The sequence below is a fragment of the Ornithorhynchus anatinus genome, chromosome 1 (genome assembly GCF_004115215.2).
Source record: "Ornithorhynchus anatinus isolate Pmale09 chromosome 1, mOrnAna1.pri.v4, whole genome shotgun sequence".
NCBI classification, from domain to species: Eukaryota; Metazoa; Chordata; class Mammalia; order Monotremata; family Ornithorhynchidae; genus Ornithorhynchus; species Ornithorhynchus anatinus.
The window spans coordinates 63,114,389-63,125,635 of NC_041728.1; the positions used below are offsets into that span (position 1 = coordinate 63,114,389).

General features: G+C 46.3%; 1 non-coding gene across 1 annotated transcript; it reads left to right on the top strand.

Moving 5' to 3' along the window:
* The first annotated feature begins 6,569 nt into the window (after nucleotides 1-6,569).
* On the top strand, nucleotides 6,570-6,707 carry LOC114816128. The gene has a single exon (XR_003763914.1). It is a non-coding gene; the product is annotated as a small nucleolar RNA SNORA7 (small nucleolar RNA).
* The last annotated feature ends 4,540 nt before the right edge of the window (nucleotides 6,708-11,247 follow it).

Genomic DNA, 11,247 nt, shown 5'->3' on the forward strand with positions numbered 1-11,247 from the left:
AGGCACTGGGGTGGTTATAAGCAAATCATGTTGGACACAGTCCCTGTCCCACGTGGGGCTCACAAGTCTTTATCTCCATTTTACAGATGAGGTAACTGAAGCCCAGAGAAGTTAACAGAGTTGCCCAAGGTCACACAGCAGACAAGGAGTGGGCAACTTGTATCCACCCCAGCACTTAGTACAGTGCCCAACCCTACAAGAAGCAGCGTGGTTCATTGGAAAGAGCCCAGGTTGGGAGTCAGAGGTGATGGTTTCAAATCCTGGATCTGCCACTTGTCAGCTGTGTGACTGTGGGCAAGTCACTTCACTTCTCTGTGACTCAGCTACCTCATCTGTAAAATGGGGATTAACTGTGAGCCTCACGTGGGACACCCTGATTACCCTATATCTCCCCCAGCACTTAGAACAGTGCTCTGCACATAGTAAGTGCTTAACAAATACCACTTAACAAATACCGTTATTATTACTTTTATTACTAGATAATCAGATTGGACACAGTCCCTGTCTCACATGAGGCTCACAGTCTAAGCAGGCGGGGGTAGGATTGAATCTTCATTTTACAGGTGGGTAACTGAGCCATAAAGAAGTGAAGTAATAATAATAATAATGGTATTTGTTAAATTTTTACTATATGCAAGGTGCTGTATTAAGCGCTGAGGTGGATTCAAGCAAATTGATTTGTACACGGTCTATGTTCCACATGGGGCTCACAGTCTCAATCTTCATTTTATAGATGAGGTAACAGGCCCAGGGAAGTGAAGTGATTTGCCCAAGGTCACACAACAGACAAGTGTTGGATCCGAGATTAGAACCCAGGTCCTTCTTATTCCCAAACCCGTGCTCTATTCACTATGCCATGCTGCATGACTCACCCAAGGTCACACGGCAGGCAAGCGGCAGGACTGGGATTAGAACCCAGGTCCTTCTGACTCCCAGGCCCGTACTCTGGACACTAGACCAGGCTGCTTCGAGGGATACGGACTCAGAGCTAGACGGTAAGTTCCTTGATTGCAGGAATTATGCCTACTCTCTACTGAACTTTCTCAAGTTCTTAGGAATGGTAATAATAGTTATGGTATTTTTTAAACACCTACTATCAATCAGGTGAGACTCACTGCCCAAGTCAAAGGGAGAACGGCTTCTTGAAACCCCATCGTTCAGACGAGGAAATTAAGAAGTGAAGTGACTTGACCAAGGTCACACAGCAGGCAAACAGAGGAACCAGGATCAAAACCCCTGTCTTTCTTCCACTAGGGCACACTGCTTAGCACACTTCTCTGCCCACAGGTGCTCAACAAATTGAGCACCCGAATGACGAATGAATTTTCTTTCCTTGCTTCATTACCTCTTATCTGTAAACTCACTGTAGGCAGGGGATGCGTCTACTTGCTCTGTTGTGTTGTACTCTCTCATGTGCTAAGCACAGTGCTCTGCACACATCAAGCACTCAATAAATACTATCGATTGATTGATTCACCCTCTCCAAGGCAGAGGGACAGAAGACCTGGGAATAAAAGGGAAGGTCTTGACAGCCCAGAGGATTACAGCCTTCCGGATGATTGGAGGCCCCTTTTCCTTCTGAGCCAGTTTCCCTCCAAGCACTGTGGCCTAGTGGATAGAACATGGGCCAGGGACTCAGAAGGACCGGGGTTCTTGTCGTGGCTCTGCCGCTTGTCTGCTGTATGAACTTGGGCAAGTCACTTAACTTCCCTGTGCCTCTGTTACCTGATCTGTAGAATGGGCTTTAATAATAATAATGATGATGGTATTTGTTAAGCGCTTACTATGTGCAAAGCACTGTTCAAAGTGCTGGGTTACCTCAGTTACAGATGAGGCACAGAGAAGTTAAGTGAGGTGCCCAGGGCCACCCAGCTGACAAGTGGCGGAGCCTGGCTCCTAAACCCGGGCTCTTTCCACTGAGCCACACTGCTTCTTAGTTTAAGATTGTGAGCCCCATGTGGGGCAGAGACTGTGTCTAACTCGATTACCTTGGGTCTACCCCAGGGTTTAGTACAGCACCTGGCACATAGTAAGCACTTAACAAATACCACAGTTATTATTATTATTATTATTGTTAAGACAAAAATGGTTCTGATAAATTGGATCTGACTCCAAGTAGGTAAGGGGGCCGTTACCGGCCAATTATCTTGGTTCTGATCCTAGCTCCATCACATGTCTGCTGTGTGACCTTGGTCAGATCACTTCTCTGAGCCTCAGTTGCCTCAAGTGTAAAATGGAGATCAAGAGTGTGAGCCCCAAGTAGGACAGGGCCTCTCTCCCACATGATTAACTTGTATCTACCCCAGTGCTTAGAACAGTGCTTGGCACATAGCAAGTGCTTAACAAGAACCATAATAATAATCTTGTAATTTCTAGAGCACTGTGCAACACTCAAGTGCTCCATTTTGAATGAGCTGTTATGCCTTGTGAGGTTGGTTAGCATCATAACCTTCTTTTACAGAGTCTCAGAGCAGGTGGCTAGCCAGTCACACTCCATGATAGTGGAAGGTATTCATTTATTTAATGTATTTAATTTGTAATTTACATATTTCTATTTATTTATATTAATGTCTGTCTCCCCCTGTAGACTGTAGGCTCGTCGTGGGAGAGAATGTGGCTTGTGTTGTACTCGCCCAAGTGCTTAGTCCAGTGCTCTGCACCCAGTAAGTGCTCAATAAATACAGTTGACTGACTGACAACTCGAGTCTTGCGTCGGATCCCACCCAGAACCATTTGCGTGCTTCCGCTGCCCTGGGGGCCAGTCTTATCCGTAGGATGGCTGGGCTGATGATGAATCCGGAGATGAGGGCCGGGTTCCTCTTCTGCCCCCCGGTACTGCCCAGGTGTGGCGTTGTAGCACCCACATCACTCCCCAGCCATGCTGCTTTAACCTTTTACCACCCCCTGGGCTTTGTGGCTCTGGAATCTCTGGCTCTTTTGAAGCCAAAGCATGCTGCCCGGAGAAAGCACAGTGCCCAGAGAAGGCACACTTTGAGGCATTCGGATTTCCAATTGCCTGTTGCCCCCAGCTAGGTTTTTATGCCACCCAAAACTGCTGTGGAGAGAGGGAAGGAGGAAAGGGGGGAGGGAAAGAAGGACTGTCTGTCTCCCCCATTTAGACTGTAAGCCCCTCAATGGGCAGGGATTGTCTCTATCTGTTGCCGAATTGTACATTCCAAGAGCTTAATACAGTGCTCTGCACATAGCGCTCAATAAATACTACTGAATGAATGAAAGAATGACTGAATGTGAGACTTGAATATGAATATGCAGACTGAATGTGGGTGTTAAAAAAGAGGAAGGAGTCAAGGACGAGCCCAAGGTTATAGGCTTGTCGGACAGGAAGGATAATGGTGTTATTGACTGTAATGGGAAAGCTATAGGGAGGAAAGCAGCATGACCTAGTAGAGAGAGCACAGAGAGACAGAAGGACTAGAGTTCTAATCCCGGCTCTATCACTTTTTTTGTTTTATGGTATTTGTTGAGTGCTTACTATTCACCAGGCACTATACTAAGCACTGAGGTAGGTACAAGCTAATTGGGTTGGACACAGTCCCTGTCCCACATGGGGCTCATAATCTTTATTCCCTATTTTACAGATGAGGTCACTGAGGCGAAGAGACGTGAAGTGGCTTGCCCCAGGTCACACAGCAGACAAGTGGCAGGACCAGAATGAGAACCCAGGTCCTTTTGACTTCCAGGCCATGTTGCTTCTCTTGTAATAATAATAATAATGTTGGTATTTGTTAAGTGCTTACTATGTGCAGAGCACTGTTCTAAGCACTGGGGTAGACATCGGGGAATCAGGTTGTCCCACATGGGGCTCACAGTCTTAATCCCCATTTTACAGATGAGGTAACTGAGGCACAGAGAAGTTGTGACTTGCCCACAGTCACACAGCTGACAAGTGGCAGAGCTGGGATTCGAACCCATGCCTTCTGACTCCAAAGCCCATGCTCTTTCCACTGAGCCACACTGTACTGTGTGATCTTGGGCAAGTCACTTCACTTACCATATAGTGCTATACACACACGTATATGCTGCTTAAGAGATGCAGGGTGGCTTGGTGGAAAGAACATGGGCTAGGGAGTCAGAGGTCCTGGGTTCTAATCCTGGGTTCTAATCCAGAGAAGCAGCATGGCTCAGAGAAGCAGTGGGGCTCAGTGGAAAGAGCACGGGCTTTGGAGTCAGAGGTCATGGGTTTGAAACCCACCTCTGCCACTTGTCAGCTGTGTGACTGTGGACAAGTCACTTCAGTTCTCTGTGCCTCAGTTACCTCATCTGTAAAATGGGGATTAAGACGTGGGACAACCTGATTCCCCTGTGTCTACCCCAGCGCTTAGAACAGTGCTTTGCACATAGTAAGCGCTTAATAAATACCAACATTATTATTATTATTATTATCAATAATCCTGACTCCAACCACTTGCCAGCTGTGTGACCTTGGGCAAATCACTTAACTTCTTTGTGCCTTAGTTACCTCATTCGTAAAATAGGGGTTAAGACTGTGAGCCCCACGTGGGACAACCTGGTAACCTTGTATCTAGCCCAGTGCTTAGAACAGTGCTTGGCACATAGTAAGTGCTTAACAAATGCCATCATTATTGTTATTATATATATCATATATACACAGAAAGAGAGAAAGCAGAGAGTTCTTGCTTCTTTTGCAATATGGTATATAATTTCCAAGAGGATCAAATTTTTTAGGTCCTCCTTAATTTTCAATTTTCCTGAGAGGGAGGGAGTGAATATCATTCCATTAAGGGAAGAATGATTTCAGTGGACTAGAATTCCTGGACTAGAATGGAATTCCAATGTTAGGCCTACCTTTACCTTACTGGGTGACCTTTGACAAGTCATTTAAATTTTCTGGGCTTCCATTTTCTCTTCAGTAAATTGGGGATCAAATATTAATCCGTGTGAGGAATGATTACTCAAGAATAATAGCTGAGCAGTTTGCAAATAGGTGTGCCACGGACAAACTTCAACTCAAACCCAGTCTGAATGATAACGAACCTACCTATCCCTGCAGCTCAATCCCTACAAATCAACCCTGACCCGGAAAACCCAAGGGGAATGAGATTCCAGGTCTGACTTAAAAACAAAATAAGAAATCATACCATCTTAGAGAACCTAAGAAAACTAGTTAGAGATTCTCAGAGCATCAGATACCACGGGGCCAACAGAGGGACACACTGCAATGTGTGGGATGGAGCAGAGAAAGTGTTTCCCAAGAGGAACTGGGCCATGGAAGGTAGAGAAGACACAAATAATAGGGGAACCAGCAAAACTAATGGAAAATCTATAAACCCCACTTTAGACTCATTCTAATTCTCCACCCCTAGCAAATAAAGGGAGGGTGGGAAATAGCCTGGCCTAGTGGATAGAACACAGGCCTGGGAGTCAGAAGGACCTGGGTTCTAATCTTGGCTCTGCGACTTGTCTGTTGTGTGACCATGGTCACTTCTCTATGCCTTAGTTCCTTCATCTGTAAACTGGGGATTAACACTGTGCGGCCCATTTGGTCCAGGGACTGATTATCTTGTGTCTACGACAGTGCTTAATGCGTCGTAAGCGCTTAACAGATACCAGGGCAGTCTGGCTGAAGCATGAACTTCTTAAAGGGTCTGGAAGCCTGAAAATCAGGGGATCTCAAGGTAGATGACCAGAGACCAATAATACATGAGCACAACCATCCCCCGTGTGACCCACAGAACCCACCACAAAAGGAATCGTGACTTTGAATGGGGATGTTCAGGTAAATAAGAAAACACGTCTGCCTCCCTTAAGAGCTAAAAGAAAACTAAAGGGAAAAAATGTTTCCTAATTGGTGAGGAGGGCAAACAACTCCCGTAAATCACTGGAAGCCGAAGTCGAAAACCTGTTTAGCTTCAATCCTCCCCAAACTCTGACCAGAGGTACAAAAAGAGCCCACGGAGGGAGGTACAGGAATGCAGTAGAGATCAAATGGGTTTGGGATGCAGTTTGGCCAGATATTTTCAGCTAACTGGGCCAGTGGGACTACATCACCGTGGACATTAAGCACCAGTCAGGAATCATTTCTACTGAGGGCCGTGAGGTAAGGATTAGCCGCCTGAGAGACCCCAGGGGAATGAATGGAGAGAAGAGACTCGCTCACAGTTCTTGTTGCATCTGTGTAGCTAATGGACACTTTGGAGTTGGAGTCCTGGTCCAGCCAGGCAACCTCAGAGTGGAAGACAGTAACCCCTTTAAAGCTGAGGACGCCACACCCCGAACCCAGGCCTGTAGGTGTGTTCCTTTAATGATTCTTGACCCCTAAAGTAGTTCTACCGGTCCCCGATCAGCCTGACCTTCTTCTGGAGAATTTAACAAATACCAACATTATTATTGCTGTCATCCTTTGTGTTAGAAGGTGGCTAAACCAGTAAGATTTTCCCTTCCTATTCCAGCCCTGGGTTCTAAGCCCACATACCTCTTCTCCAATCCGAGGCCTGGCCGTTTGAGTTCAATTCAGAAATCCCGCTGCATTAGAGTTGGGCAAGATGTTCAAACCGGGCTGGGAAATGAACTCGGGGAGGCCGGTAAGCACCCTCTCAGGGTAGCATCTGGAGAGTTTCCAGCACTCTACCAGTCTCGACTACGGGAGGGAGAGTCAAGCAGGGACCTACCCATTTCATTCCTAACTTGGGCAGTGGCTAGCGAGTGGCAGGCAATCTGCTACAAGTCAAAACTCACCTGTGCTGGGCAGCAGCGGCAGGGGAGAGAGTCGAGGGTGGGGACTCCAGTTGACTGCACGGAAGGAGCAATGGTAAACCAATTCTGCATTTTTACTAAGAAAACTCTATGGATACACGACCAGAACGATTACAGATGAAGGTGGGGCGTTCTGGGAGAGATGTGTCCAAGGCATCGCTAGGTATCAGATACCACCCGACAGCATAAGACAAGACAAGGCCAGTGTGTGGTTAGCGTCAGGGTGTATTAGAGTTTGAGGCTGAACCTGACCGAGGGTCAGTGTCCTATCTAATTTTCTGAATTTAAAAGGGGCCCCTTGAGAAAGGAGGGAAAACAACAGCTTGATCAGACCTTTTTAACCTGCTTTAGTTGCCAGGCCAATGGGATTTCTTCTGTTGGCACATCTCCAAGAAGTGTTCCCTGACTAAGCCCTCCTCTCCTCTTCTCCCACTCCCTTCTGCACCGCTCTTACTTGCTCCTTCATTCATCTTCCCTTCCATCCCCACAGCACATATATATATATAACTGTTATTTATTTAACTATTAATATTGATACCTGTCTCCCCTCTAGACTGTGAGTTCAGGAATGTGTCTATTTGTTGTTATATTGTACTTTCCCAAGTGCTTAGTACATTGCTTTGCACATAATGAACACTCAAGAAATATGACAGTGAATAAATGAACAAACGGTGTAGCCCAAGGCTGTTTCTCACTTGCCCTCGGGCAGTCTGATTCAGTTGCGTGGATTTAAGGTTCTGCATCCATCAGATGGGGAGAATCATCCATTTCTTTGCTATCTCGAGTGTCATTGATGAGGTCTTGGGGGGGCTGTGGACTCCCTAAAAACCAACGAGCAGACAACCACCTCGTTTCATGGGTGCTGGGGTGCTGCCATGGGTGGAGGGGAAGCGAGCAGTGGGGAGGTAGATTGAAGCAAAAGGAGCTAAGGGAATTCCCCACCATCATGGGGTCAGGAGGCTTAAATGGTCTACATGCTTGCCTGTAATGCACATAAAACCATTCCTTCTAAGGTGTACTCTGTACCTTGATAAGGAAGACACCACTCACTTATTCATTCAATCGATTCTATTTATTGAGCACTTACTGTGTGCAGAGTACTGTACTAAGCATTTGGGAGAGTACAATATAACGGTAAATAGACACATTCCCTGCCCACAATAAACTCAATATCCCTGCAAGCCCCAAACTCTGATTGTGGACATGTAAGCATTTTTAGAGCCACTTTAGATGATTTGGCTTCCTGGATGGATACCCAAAGGACTGAAGATGGGTTTCCTACAATGAGGACGTTAAGTACAGTACTCTGCGCACAGTAAATACGCTCAGTAAATACGGTCGATTGATTGATGAGGAATGATTTGGGTGGTTGGAGGAGGGAGACTGAAACCTATCGACCTGGAGCAGCTTCCCCGAGTGACACAAAGAAGTTCTGCCCTTGCAGCCTGGGCAAATCAAATGAGGGGAGGAGCAATGTGGCTCTATTTAGGTAGAGGCTTTCTGGGTATCTTACGGTGGTATTATTACTCTTCATGGTCAAACACGTTGCTCACTCTTCCTTTGAAAGAAGAAGGCGGATGTTGAAGTACACCTGAAGAGAAATCCCTCTCCATATTTATTAGGAAGGAAGATTCCAGGCTCCTCAACCTCAGGGAGAGCGTGGCTTTTCTTCAGAACTCTGCTCAAGTGGAAAACCGGTGAAGCAATCGATGGTATTTATTGGGCTCCTAAAATGTTTTTTAATAGTATTTAAGTGCTTACTATGTGCCAGGCACTGTACTAACCGCTGGGGTAGTTGCAAGATAATCAGGTTGGACACAGAGGCAGTGGGGCCTGGTGGAAAGAGATTGGGCCTGGAAGTCAAAGGATGTAGATTCCAATCCCAGTTCTGCCTCGTGTCAGCTGAGAGACCCTGGGCAAGTCTCATCTGTAAAATGGGGGTGAAGACTGTGAGCCCCATGTGGGTCAGGGATTGTGTCCAACCTGATGACCTTGTATCTATTTAGTTGCCATTGTTTTTACGAGATGTTCTTCCCCTTGACGCTGTTTAGTGCCATTGTTCTTGTCTGTCCGTCTCCCCCGATTAGACTGTAAGCCCGTCAAACGGCAGGGACTGTCTCTATCTGTTGCCGACTTGTTCATCCCAAGCGCTTAGTACAGTGCTCTGCACATAGTAAGCGCTCAATAAATACTATTGAATGAATATCTATCTCAGAGCTTAGAACAGTGCTTGGCACATAGTAAGCTCTTAATAAATACCACAATTATTATTGTTTTTTTACAGATGAGGTAACTGAGGCACAGAGAAGTAAAGTGACTTGCCCAAATTCTCACAGCAGACATGTGGCAGAGCTGGGATTAGAACCCAGGTCTTTCTGACTCCTAGGCCTGTGATCTATCCACTAGGCCATGCTGCTGCTTGTAGAGCACTGTTCTAAGCACTTGGGAGAGACTGTGAGCCCCACGTGGGATAGGGACTGTGTCCAATCTGATTTGCTTGTATCTACCTCAGTGCTTAGTGCAGTGCCTGGCACATAGTAAGCACGTAACAAATGCTATAATTATTAGAGAAGCAGCATGGAGTAATGGATAGAGCATGGGCCTGGGGGGTCAGAAGGTCATGAGTTCTAATCCCAGCTACACCACTTGTCTGCTGTGTGACCTTGGGCAAGTTACTTCACTTCTCTAGGCTTCAGTTCCCTCATCTGTAAAATGGGGATTAAGACTGTGAGCCCCATGGTGGACAGGGCCTGTGTCCAACCTGATTACCTTGTATCTATCTTGTAGCTTAGAACTGTGCCTGGCACATAGTAAGCACTTAACAAATCCCATTATCATTATTATTATTATTACTAGTTAAAAGAGAAGTTCCCTGCCCTTGGAGCTTACAGTCTAGAGAAGCAGTCTCCTTTGGATTGCTCCCTAGTCATAAGCACTGTGGTAGTTAAGCTATTCATTCTAGACTGTGAACCCCTTGTTGGGTTCTCCCCCGATTAGGCTGTAAGCCCGTCAAAGGGCAGGGACTGTTTCTATCTGTTACCTATTTGTACATTCCAAGCGCTTAGTTCAGTGCTCTGCACATAGTAAGCGCTCAATAAATACTATTGAATGAATGAATGGGTAGGGATTGTCTCTATGTGTTGCCGAATTGTACTTTCCAAGCACTTAGTACAGTGATCTGTACACAGCAAGTGCTCAATAATAATAATAATAACAATGTTGGTATTTGTTAAGCGCTTTCTATGTGCAGAGCACTGTTCTAAGCGCTGGGGGAGATACAGGGTAATCAGGTTGTCCTGCATGAGGCTCACAGTTAATCCCCATTTTACAGATGAGGTAACTGAGGCACAGAGAAGTGAAGTGACTTGCCCACAGTCACACAGCTGACAAATGGCAGAGCCGGGATTCAAACTCATGATCTCTGACTCCCAAGCCCGGGCTCTTTCCACTGAAGCCACGCTGCTTCTCATGCAGTTGAGTGAATGAATTAATTCCCCCAGTTGTTAGAACAGGACTGGCAGCAGTAGTTAGTCCACTCTTTCCTTGGAGCAGGATAGAGCCCAGAAGTAGTGGCTCATTCACTAATAGTAATCCTATTACTAGGTGCTTACTATTCGCCAAGTACTGTTCTACGTATTGGGGTAGACACCAGTTAATCAGGTTGGACCCAGTCCCTGTCCTACATGAGACTCACACTCATAATCCCTATTTAACAGATGAGGTAACTGGGGCCCAGAGAAGTGAAGAGACTTGCCCAGGGTCACACAGTAGACATGTGGCAGAGCCGGGATGAGAACCGAGGTCCTTCTGGCTCCCAAGCTCGTGCTCTATCAATTAAGCCACACTGCTTCGCTGCTGCTCTTCTGGCCTCTGCCAACAAGATAATAATAATTGTGGTATTTGTTAAGCGCTTACTATGAGCCAGGCACTGTACTAAGCACTGGAGTGGATACAAACAAATTGGATTGGACACAGTCCCTGTCCCATGTGAAGATGCAACCCTCAATCTCACTGTGGAGTGTAACAGGGGCTCTAGGATGAGCCGGGTCTCCCTTTGGATTCGACCTGGCTGGAAAGCTTGGGGGGTGGTCCAGAAGCGAGAGAGATATCTCGATTTCCCGATTATATCTCAATTAGATTATATTAGATATAATCGATTTCTCAATTATATCCCGGTTAGACTGTAAGCCCGTCAATGGGCAGAGATTGTCTCTATCTGTTGCCGAATTGTACATTCCGAGCACTTAGTACAGTGCTCCACACATAGTAAGCGCTCAATAAATACTATTGAATGAATGAATGAATGAATATTCAGAGGGAACATTCCAAGCCAGGAATGGAACCCTCTCCCAGCCGGAAACAGGCTGTCCAACCACTTTCCCTCTCTCTGGCTATGGTGTTTCCCCTAGACGTCTACCTCTCCCACGTTATAGCCCTTCCTCCATCCATCTTCTACCTCAGCTTGGTAGAACGAGTCTGCCCCAGCATCCCTTACCTCCGTAGGGCGCCTCC